Below are 12,112 nucleotides of genomic sequence, written 5' to 3'. Positions count from 1 at the left end.
AAACATTTGTAACCATGGTAACGACCAAATCGTTTGACATATAAACCAGTAAACGTAAAAGTTACTACATGATTATTAAATTTTGTACTGTATCAGAACATCTCGATTTAGTGGAATTACCGAACATGACAGTTATTATACAACTAGAACAAATAGCCCTAATGTGCGAAACTATGGCATTGTCAACTATGACATTTTGTTTCGGGCGGTTTAAAATACGAATGAATGATTCGTGAGTCGCTCAGTTAAAGGTCGATTTGATAAACGGCTGTTAGATTTCCTTCTTGGGACCTGAAGAGTTGACAACGATGTTAAAATACATGTTTATTTTGAAGCTCGATTAATAAATCTCTGATTTAGAAAATATTGGTGAAATCGGGTCTTAACCATATATATACATTCAGAATGAAAGAAGTCATAAAGGTTTATGAACAACACATTTCAGAATTAAGTTGATTATTCTTTTCGAAAAATAAACTCTTAATTAAAACTCATAATTACTGATCAAAAAAAATTGAATTACAAATATTTTATAATTATAAGCACATCTATAAAAAAATTATTTTCGCACATTTTTTTTTTTTTTTTTTTTGTAAAACAAATATTTAAGTGTTCCATACAAATATGCAACAAAGTGCGGTCTTTGATTTTTTGCCTTATGTTGTTACTCAGAAGCTTTTGGGCTAAAACTTCCCCCAACTTCCTCTGCACACTGAAACACATTACAGACTTTTTATACCTTATTAAAACATACTCATAATGGACTTGAGTTTCTAAATTGAATTAGATTTTTTTTATTTGTCTTTCACATTCTGTTTGGTTAATTCCCGTACGACATATTATTTTTCTTTATACTTATGGATTTTAGTTTCAATTATGTACAACTTCGCATTTTTGAGCATGAAACTAAACATGTATGTTATATCATAATTATGTTAACCACTATTGTAATACTGAATACACAGTAGATTTAGTAATTAGTGAAATTAAGGTATTTAAGATTGTATTTCAATCAATTATTTAATGCAGAAGATGCAGAGTTACATTCAATTTTAGATATAAGAGAGACATTTGTAAGTTAAACTGAATGTCGTAGGATCCCAAAGTTAAGAGTATCTTAGATTTAAGTGCAATATTGATTATAACAAACCATTGGTTTTCCATGGTTCTCTTGATCTCTTTCTTTATTGGAAATGGTTGGAAAAATATCCACTATTAAGTCTACTTCTCAAAAATGTTAAGAATGTTTTTGTTGATGTTGATGTTAAACTAGTAGAAAGTAGAAACTTAATATATATTTAATGGACTGTACTGAGTTTAACTTTGAGCTTAATATTTTTTTTATTGAAACAATACTTTTTGGAGGCTATGTATACTTAATCAGTATTATTTATTGCCCAATTTTTACAAGCTTTTTAAATAATGTTACATTATTAATTTTTAAATACTTTAAGAAATTGTATTTTCATATATAATGTTTTGGATGTGAGTGAGACTTGCTGATTTCTGTATTTTTGATTATGTTAAATTATAAGACTGTAAAATTAAGATTGGTGTCAAAGAAAATAAATGTGATTAAAAATATATATTATTTTATTGATACATCCCATAATGAAAATAACAATTTTTTTAAACGATAAATAAACTGTGAGTGTGTGGTTATTTGTGCATCACTAAAAGGACCTGTAAAAAACTGTCATTATCACGCACCCCACATACCCTGTAGGTTTTGATTTGCTTGCGAATGTCGAAATTTGCGAAAACTTGCGAATGTCGAAATATGCGAGAAATTGCAGTTGTCTTATAAGTTTAATTTTATTACAGCTTCAAGAAACCTTAGACTTGAATGTTCAATACAAATTTGCGAATGTTGAAATATGCGAAAAATGGTAGTTGGTTTAGGCTGTACCTATCTTTTAATTGTGTTGTCTTATAAAGTTAAATTTTATCATAGCTTCAAGCGACCTGGTCTAAGAGCCCGTGGGAGATCGTCCTTACTAAAATTTAACTTTCGATAAGTTATCTCACTCAATCGATGGAGTCACCTATTATGACTTACCTGTTTACACTTGCTTGCCAGTTATACACTGAAATGAGTAGGCAAGCATACCTTTATGCATATTCTGTGTATCAAAAACTATCAGTAAAATAAATTCCATTGGGTTATCAAAAGCATGAAGGTGATGAAAAAAAATTGATATTATGGTAATTTAATTAAAAATAGTCATGACCACTTTTTGATAGGAAAGCAATTATAAGCATATTTGTTAATAAAAAATATAAAAAAAAAATTGGTTGTCTGTAAAGTCGGTTTACTGACGATAGTTGAACGTGACAAGGTCCGATTGTGCTTCTTTGTTCGTTCGTTCCGCGTTCTCTCTCGCACTTCAAGCCTTACATGGAACGCCTCAGAGCGAGGTAACGCCGCATGAGTCATGTTTTTTCGTGCGTGCAGGCGGCTCTATCGAATTATAAGACGTTGTCACTTGTCACGTCAAAAATTCATCTCATCTGGTTATCAGATCTGTGAAGGACGATCTCCCACGGGCTCTCCTACAAACCGTTGACTTGATTATTCAATACAAATTTGCGAATGTCGAAATATGCCAAAAATTGCAGCATAAGCGGCTGTATCTATTGATTGCGTTGGCATACCTATAAGTTTCATTTTATCACAGACTAGCTGCTCCACTCCTGTTGGTCGTAGAGTGATGATATATACCCTTCCTCGATAAATGAGCTATCTAACACAGAAAGAATTTTTCTAGTTCCCGAGATTAGCGCGTTCAAACAAACAAACAAACGCTTCAGCTTTATAATATTAGTATAGATTCAAACGACCGTAGTTAAGTATGAGGATTCATTATACAATTTCAGCTTGATATCTCCACGCGTTCCTGAGAAAAAACGGACAACAAAGTGCTAATATGGGTTCCGATTTTTCCTTTTGTGGTTCGGAACCCTCATTATGTTTATTTGTTGTTAACCCTTGAGGACTTCCACTATATACCTCCTACTCCATCATCAGATCAGTTTAATAATAACAGCAGATGATAAACATTTTTACTTACCTAAGTAACTAAGTACCTAACCAATGTTTTGCTCGATCGCAAACCGGTAACGTAAGTGGGTAAGTAGGTAAAATGTTTAGTAAATTAGGTCAAAATTTACTTCTAATATTTTATTTCACAATAATACAGTTAGGTTTTCCTGGTTTCCCTTTCGAACTAAATAAATATATATATTATATCTATTTCCAATTGCCGAAAATGTGATTGAACATACAAAATAAAAATAACTGCGTTAAAAACAACCGACTTCAAAAACGGAAAAGTAAGAAATAAAAAAGATTTGATATTATTAATTACTACATATTATTTTTATGTGCTATTTATTAAAAAGGTTTGATGTCGGTGCATGGGCTTAATACTAAGTGCTTAGTGTTTGGCACCGACTTCAAACCTATTTAATAAATAGCACATAAAAATAATATGTAGTAATTAATAATATCAAATCTTTTTTATTTCTTACTTTTCCGTTTTTGAAGTCGGTTGTTTTTAACGCAGTTATTTTTATTTAATACTTTTTAGTGTATTTTTCAACACGAATCAAACGAGCCCAAACTCGATAAAGTTGAGTCAATATATTACTGAGTTCCTATGGCCACCTTCCGATTCCATCATCAGATCAGCTCCATGTCATGATAATGTTTCATCGCTATCCAATTTACATTCGTATACAAAATTTCAGCTCAATCGGTTACCGGGAAGTGAATCAAAGTTACTTGCTACATTGAAATTAAGTCATCGAGTACAGACAAAAATGCTCATAAAAGAAAAACTACTAGGCCTAGCGGAATAAAATTTTTATGGGACCAATTCGACACCATCCCGCATCGAACAAAAAAAGAATCACGTAAATCGGTTCAGAAACCTCGGAGTAATCGGTGTACATACATAAAAAAAAAAAAAAAAAAAAAATATATACCGGCCGAATTGATAACCTCCTCCTTTTTTTTGAAGTCGGTTAATAAAAAACATGACGTTGTTTAAAAAGATCGTCTTTCCAAATAATACTAAGTATACCTACTGGCTACATACCTCGTGCTTGTCGCATACTACCTAGTAGAATTTGGAGCATTATAATTTATGACTTACAAGGTTTATTGAAAAAAACGTAACTCTGCAAAGTAGTTACCTAGTTAGTTAGGTACTACAATCAAATGGATTACCTACTTAAGTATATATTAAACTATTCAAAAAAATTACGCAGACTGAGAACGTACCTACTTAGGTTATTTATTTTTTAGAGACAGTGTGTGTTACTTAAGTAAAATTTCTTGAACTCTAAATTGTGATTATACCGTTCTTATCGTTAATGAAAATCGATTTTGAAATTTTCAAATAGGTATATCGGGTGTAATCGTTAAGTGTGCACAGGTGATTATTTTGTAACTACCTATAACAGATATCAAAAAACATTAAATTGATATCGAAAAGGCTTTAAGTAGCTAATTAGGAAAATTACATTAATAACTTTTTTAAATAAAACGATAAATATAAAAAAATACATTAAACACTCCCACCACCTAAGTAGAAAAAAACCGAATAAGTGCGAGACCTTTTTTTTATTACGTTGTTAACTGCTATAAAATTTATATTTTTTTAGTAATTTTTCCTTTATCTGTGCTATAAGAACTTTAATTTGTACCAAATTTCAAGAACCTGTGTAAATGGGAAGTACCTGTAGATTTAGATTCCCTAATCCGGAATCCCTTGCGAATGTGGAAATTTACGGGCCCTGTATCTTTTGATTGCGTTGGCTTATAGTTAAGTTTGATTTTTGACGTGACAACGTCTTATAATTCGATAAAGCCGGCTGCACGCACGAAAAAACATGACTCATGCGGCGTTACCTCGCTCTGACTCATCTGAGGCGTTCCATGTAAGGCTTGAAGTGCGAGCGAGAGCGCGGAACGAGCGACAAAGAAGCACAATCGGACGTTGTCACGTTTAACGATCGTCAGTAAACCGACTTTACAGACAACCAATATTTTTTACAATATCAAGGCGCCGTAGACTTGAGCATTCGATATAAATTTACCTTCACGCGTTCCTGTTTTCCTCGTTTTTAAGCTATTGCATAGGTAGCTTCTATCGCGGGCCTTGAGCGCGGGGACCGAATCCAGAAATTGCGTAACGAAAAACCTCACGTTCCCTACTCCGACGGGCACGGAGGTGTGGCTTGAAGGCATGCTACGCAATAGCTTTACCGCGGCAGTCCCCGAGTGCCACACGTCTTTTTTTTATGCCTCCTCCACACTACTCGCGAAGTTCCTCGGCGAAGTACTCGGCCGAAGTTGACTGAAGTCCGCGGTGCTACACTACACACTCGTTCAACTTCGCGAGGAGCGCATACGTTCATATTCAGAACGAACTTCAGGTAACTTCGTGCCCTTTGACACGGGCGCAAAAACCGACAACAAACGGAAGTCGGCCGAGGCGAGGTAAAGTTGGACGAAGTAAGCCGAAGTGCCTCTCTACATTATTCTATTCGTCTAACCTCGTTTAACTTCGCGAGTAGTGTAGAGGGGGTGTTAGGTTTGAAACCCTAAAACCTATTCAGCCGATCTTTAGTTTTAAGTGATACCTATGCTTGACACTACAATATTATGTAACTACATAAGTACGTAAATAATCAAATATTTATTTCCTTTATAAATCACCTTTATTTGACTAATTTTTTTATGCACACTACATATAAGAGGGGTTACTTTCTCTTCACCTACAGTGGTATTATAGCCCGGGAGCCCAGAACAGATTTTCATGAACAATTTCCTCTCGAGTGTAACTTCGTTAAATGCAATATGCATCAGAGCTATCACACTACAACACTCGCGAGTCGCGACCGTCAGCTGCAACTCCGTTGGTGGGTCGGGCAGTAGTTGCCTTCCAAGCATGCAGAATTTTTTTTTCGGTCATTTCACCTCATTTGAAAATTTGTCAAATTATATTTCATGGAAAAACTAAGTCAGCTGTCCGTAACGTGGTGAGTTGTGCATCAGCAGCTGGCTGCTAGAACATGAAAAATAATTTTCAGTTATTTCCTCTCAACTGAAAATTTAACTGGTGATAGTTTATGTGCTACTATAAATGAAAATCAATGCTATATAGCTGGCTGCTTGCTGGCTGTATCTCGGTGGAAAGTCCGTCAGGTACCTTGAAAGATGTAACCATAGAAATCTAAATAACAAGACACTAGATATAACGCAACAGTATCTATCACCTACTAAATCTTATCAGATGGCTATCTTATATTATTTTCGCATTTATCGGCCTGAAACCTTTAGATAGACTATAGCTTTCCTAGAAAACCTTCATCTTGAATTCATCTTTATTTTTATTAAAAAAGACATCAACATCCGTTGCGTGGTTTTAAAGAGTTAAAAAATACATAGGTACTATACCTAACTGGACAGGACCGCCTCCTTGGTACAGTGGTTGACGCGTGAGCGTAGAACCGAGGGGTCCTGGGTTCGATTCCCGGTGGAGACTAAGAAAAAAAAAATGTCTCGGTCTGGTAGGACACAGAAGGCTGATCACCTACTTGTCCCTAAAGAAAATCGATCAGTGAAACAGATGTATGCATAATGCATCTGCCCCTTACCCCACTACGGGGACACGGGACTTCACTTTTACTATACCTAACTACATCCGCGTACGGTGAAACTATGGAACGATTTGCCACCTGCGGTGTTCCCGAACAACTACGACATTGGGGCCGCAAGAAAAGAGCTTATTTGTATATTATTATACTATGTAGTGACTTCACTGATCAATTTTCTGTTCGGGATTGACTTAACGTACTTGCCGTTTTTAGGCGTAACGCCGGTGTCGCCTAGCCGTAGCCGAGTTGACGTACAGGCGCTGCTGATACGCTTTCGTCACGTGCATACGGTAGGTTGACGCCTGGTTGACAGCGAGGTGAAAGGCGTTACGGTTACGATCCCTTTCCGATACCATATATTGTGTGCTGAGACCTTAATATTTTTTTGTTAGTCTCTACCGGGAATCGATTCTAAGATCTCGTTTATTGCGCTTACGTTACGCGGTAACCACTGTTCCATAACATAATAATCTTAGAATATAATATTTCATAAGCTCATATAAATATGTAATTTAATGAAATATTGAACTAACTAAAGCTCATTATCTAGCCATGCAATACAGCAATAGTAGCATTAATAAATAATTTATCCTATAATTATAATTTTTGTATATATTCTTTGTTATATTGTAGTTTGTGTAGTGTATTATCCATATTCCATACTAATATTATAAATGCGAAAGTAACTCTGTCTGTCTGTCTGTTACTCAATCACGCCTTAACTACTGAACCTATTTGCATGAAATTTGGTATAGAGATATTTTGATACCCGAGAAAGGACATAGAATATGTTTTATCCCGGAAATCCCACGGGAACGGGAACTATGCGGGTTTTTCTTTCTTCTGCGTGGGTGGAAAGCTAGTATTTATATAACTATGTAGTATCTATGTACAGTATATACGTATTACGTAGTATGTAGGCATTTTTTATATTCTTTCTTTTATTTATTTTTTGCGCTATCCGTATTCTTCTCACATTTCCTTTAATACCAGGTTGCCTGGCAGAGATTGCTGTGTAGCAATAAGGCCGCCTATTGTGCAAAATTTTTGTACCTTATTAGATTGTACTAGATTTCCTTACATTGTTTTGTACAATAAAGTATTATAATTAAATAAATAAAATAAAAACTTCTACAGCAGTTAGGTAAAATTACTGCGAGCTGAGATTGAAAATAAAATTAACTGCGTTAAAAACAACCGACTTCAAAAACGGAAAAGTAAAAAATAAAAAAGATTTGATATTATTAATTGCTACATATTATTTAGATGTGCTATTTATTAAATAGGTTTGATGTCGGTGCACGGGCTTAATACTAAGTGCTTAGTGTTTGGCACCGACTTCAAACCTATTTAATAAATAGCACATCTAAATAATATGTAGCAATTAATAATATCAAATCTTTTTTATTTTTTACTTTTCCGTTTTTGAAGTCGGTTGTTTTTAACGCAGTTAATTTTATTTAATACTTTTTAGTGTAATTTTCAACACGAATCAAACGAGCCCAAACTCGATAAAGTTGAGTCAATATATTACTGAGTTCCTATGGCCACCTTCCGATTCCATCATCAAATCAGCTCTATGTCATGATAATGTTTCATCGCTATCCAATTTACACACTTATACAAAATTTCAGCTCAATCGGTTACCGGGAAGTGAATCAAAGTTACTTGCTACATTCCAATTAAGTCATCGAGTACAGACAAAAATGCTCATAAAATAAAAACTACTGGGCCTAGCCGAATAAAATTTTTATGGGACCAATTCGACACCATCCTGCATCGAACAAAAAAAGAATCACGTAAATCGGTTCAGAAACCTCGGAGTAATCGGTGTACATACATAAAAAAAAAAAAAAAAAAATATATACCGGCCGAATTGATAACCTCCTCCTTTTTTTTGAAGTCGGTTAATGAAGCTTTGTATGATAGGTAGATGTATTTCCTAGAATAGCTACCCACTCCATACCTGGAAAAATCAATGTTATGTACTTGCAAAGGTAGCCGAATGCAATTGCGCACGCAGGCCGGCGCAGGTCACCCCCTTATTTACCGATTATTTATTTCTAGGTCCATCTATACGTTGGCGTCTATCCTATATCTATATATTTGGCCTTTTATTGATATTGTCATTACCAACCTTATTCTGCTGTAAAATTTTCCTGAGACATGACTAAGTACTTCTCAATTTTAAGGGGATCATCCCGATCAAATACCTACGAAAAACACCGCATAATATGTATCTAGATAATGAATTTTGTTGGGGAAACTGTTGGTATGATTAACTACCTTTAAAAAAATATTATATATGATACTCAGGAGCATTACTAACTGTGTATTGTTTAATTTTCATTTTAGAAAGACCCAAACATATAAAAAAAAACATATACTTATGTACCTACTAATCGGACCCTTTTTTGCACATAAAACACATTTTGTCACGAAAACGGCTTCATATACTATTATTTATTACTATAATATTCAAAAGGTAACGTCTTTGTTTATTTGTTTGAACGCGCTAATCTCAGAACTACTGGTCCGATTAGAAAAATTATTTCGGTGTGAGATAGCCGATTTATGGAGGAAGGCTATATAGATAGGCCATAATATACAGAATGACGAATGTATTCGATAAGTGTGCACAGGCGATTATTCCGTATTTATTATATCCAAAGACTTTAAACTGGTAACGAAAAAACTTTGTTTTTTTTTTGTATTTTGCTGTTAAACTACTCCGCAGATTTTAAGGAAAAATCATTTAGAAATATAGATTTAATCATTGACGTAACTTTGAACATCTGCTTTTCATAAAAAATGCTGTGTTAGTATGGGAGTGTTTAATGTAATTTTAATGCATATTTCTCGTTTCATTGTAAAAAAATTATTATTGTCATTTTGCCTAATGAGAGGCAGAGTACTTTCGATACCGGTTTATAGTTTTTTTTATCTCTTTTTAGTAACAAACACGGAATAACCGCATGTGCACCTATAGTGATAAATAAAACAATTAATGTAAGGTAACGGCACCAGTGGTGGACAAGCATCCAGTAACAAAATAAATATTAAATTTAAATAATAAGACCAAAATTAACGTCAGTAATTTTGCAATACTTAAAATAAAAAAATAAAAGTTTGATTCATAAGCTATCAAAAGACGACACTTCATCTTATTCGGTCAAAATGTTTGAAGATGGCATAACTTTATGTTTAGTTACTGCGACTCGAATGTCTATTGGCCACATCATGATGTGGTTTGGGCCTTAGAGCATTAAACCAACGTTTGGGCAGATCAATGATAAGAAATCGTTTCTCGATATGGCCAACTAAACGCGCGGTTTTTTAATGAAATGATCAAAATTATTTGATCATATCGTAAAATAGTTACATTAATTACCTATTGGTAGAGGCGCTGCAAGCGCTGTGTTTATGTGATAAGATGGCGGCCGCTGGCGAAAATTAAATTATTCGCAGTTATTCGCAGTGCTGTGTGACTTCTCGACTTCATTCTCTATATCTGTGTCGTGGTCATATCGTAGATTTGATCATTTCATGATATGAGTGGCCATTTCACGAAATGGTCGCATATCGTGAAATGGCCAATTTAGTTTGGCCACATCATGATGTGGTTTGGGCAGATCAATGATATAAGAAATCGTTTCACGATATGGCCAATTAACGCACGGTTTTTTCATGAAATGATCAAAATTATTTGAACATATCGTAAAATAGTTACATTAATCGTTGGTAGAGGCGCTGCAAGCTCTGTGTTTATGTGATAAGATGGCGGCCGCTGGCGAAAATTAAATTATTCACAGTTAAAAACTTCAGAATTCGTTTAATAACAATATTATGAAGAAAGTCATAGCAAAGAATTTACGACGAAGAGGTACGAGTACTATGGAAAATGTGGATCGATGGACCGATCAGATTAAGGCTGCTGGCAGATTCAGATAGGCGATTCACTTCACGAGTGTAGCAGAATGCCAGGAAACAGAGAGATATGGCGGTACATCGTGAAGCGGGTAACATCTACCCCCCAAACCTCATGTTGACCACGTTCGCTCTGTCTAGAGTAATACGACGAAGAAGGAGAGGTCGCAAAATGGTGGCATTATGTGTGGCAGTACTTTTTTAGTTATATTTCTCAGCCCTGACGAAAATAACCACTATTGTTTTTTCTTAACGGTCACAACTCGTATTTAACGACGCATTTATCCAATTTTTGCCTAGAAAATGGAAATTAAAATATTCTAAGTATGCAAAATAATTAATAAATCCAATTTTTTATAAATACATCCCAGATTTATTGTATTCCAATCATCATTTTCAAGATTCTATTGATAACTATAAGTCTTCTCCAAGTGTAAATACCTGGAGAAACAACATTAGGTACAGTCCATAAATGGGTGTTCATAACTGGATGTTGTCCAAAACTGGGTGTCCATTATTAGATTTTAACTGTCCAACACTGGTGCAAAAAAGTGTTTTTTTAATTAATAAATAACTTCATTATGTATGTGTCGTGATCATATCGTAGATTTGCTCATTTCATGAAATGACCAACATAGTTTGATCAGATCGTTAAATCGTCAACGTTTCACGATTTGGTCATCGACATTTGGCCAGATCGTATAAAATATAGGTTAGGTTAGGTTAGATTTTAATAAACAACGCACGAGCCGAGCGAGCGTGCCGCGGCAGCGGCCGGCGAGTGCCAGAAGCGAATCGCTTTTTAAAAAAGAAACAAAAATGGTCGCATTTCGTGAAATGGCCATCCACGTTTGGCCAGATCGACGATCTGGCCAAACGTGGATGACCAAATTGTGAAACGTTGACGATTTAACGATCTGGCCAAACTAAATTGGCCATTTCATGAAATGAGCAAATCTACGATATGGCCACGATATATGCATTGCAATCTTTTTTCTTACATATAACTAAACAATATCCAATAAAGTTAAAAAACCTATGAGAAAATTGCAAAAAACTTCAATTTTTTCCTTAATCTGTACAAGACTGTTGCCGTTACGTTACCTATAGAAGATTCTTTTTAGACTTTCAATATACCCACCATAGATATACGCCTCAATACTCCGACAAGGAACAATGTACCCGGTACATGCAAATATTTTTATTGAAGTGTAGCTTGGCCTTCTATTACAGCGTCGTGAAAATTAAAAAAAAAAGTCTCATTGAGTTGTAGATTTACTCATGTGTCTGTCAGACTATTAATCGTAAAGAGAACAAATGAGATGTTATCATTTTATTCATCAGTCAAATATGTTTTGAATATAGGCATGACGATTGACAAAGCGACCTCGGAAGCAGGTAGTTAAGTGCTTAATGTATGCATTCACACAGATATATTATTTGTTTTAAAATCACGCAACAATGATACCCGTAAGAAGCGAATGTTTTAAAATAAGTGAGCTTCATGTTAAACATCATT

This window comes from Colias croceus, chromosome Z (assembly GCF_905220415.1).
Source record: "Colias croceus chromosome Z, ilColCroc2.1".
In the NCBI taxonomy this organism is placed as follows: Eukaryota; Metazoa; Arthropoda; class Insecta; order Lepidoptera; family Pieridae; genus Colias; species Colias croceus.
The sequence above is the reverse complement of the archived record's forward strand: the minus strand, read 5'-3'. Positions refer to the sequence as shown.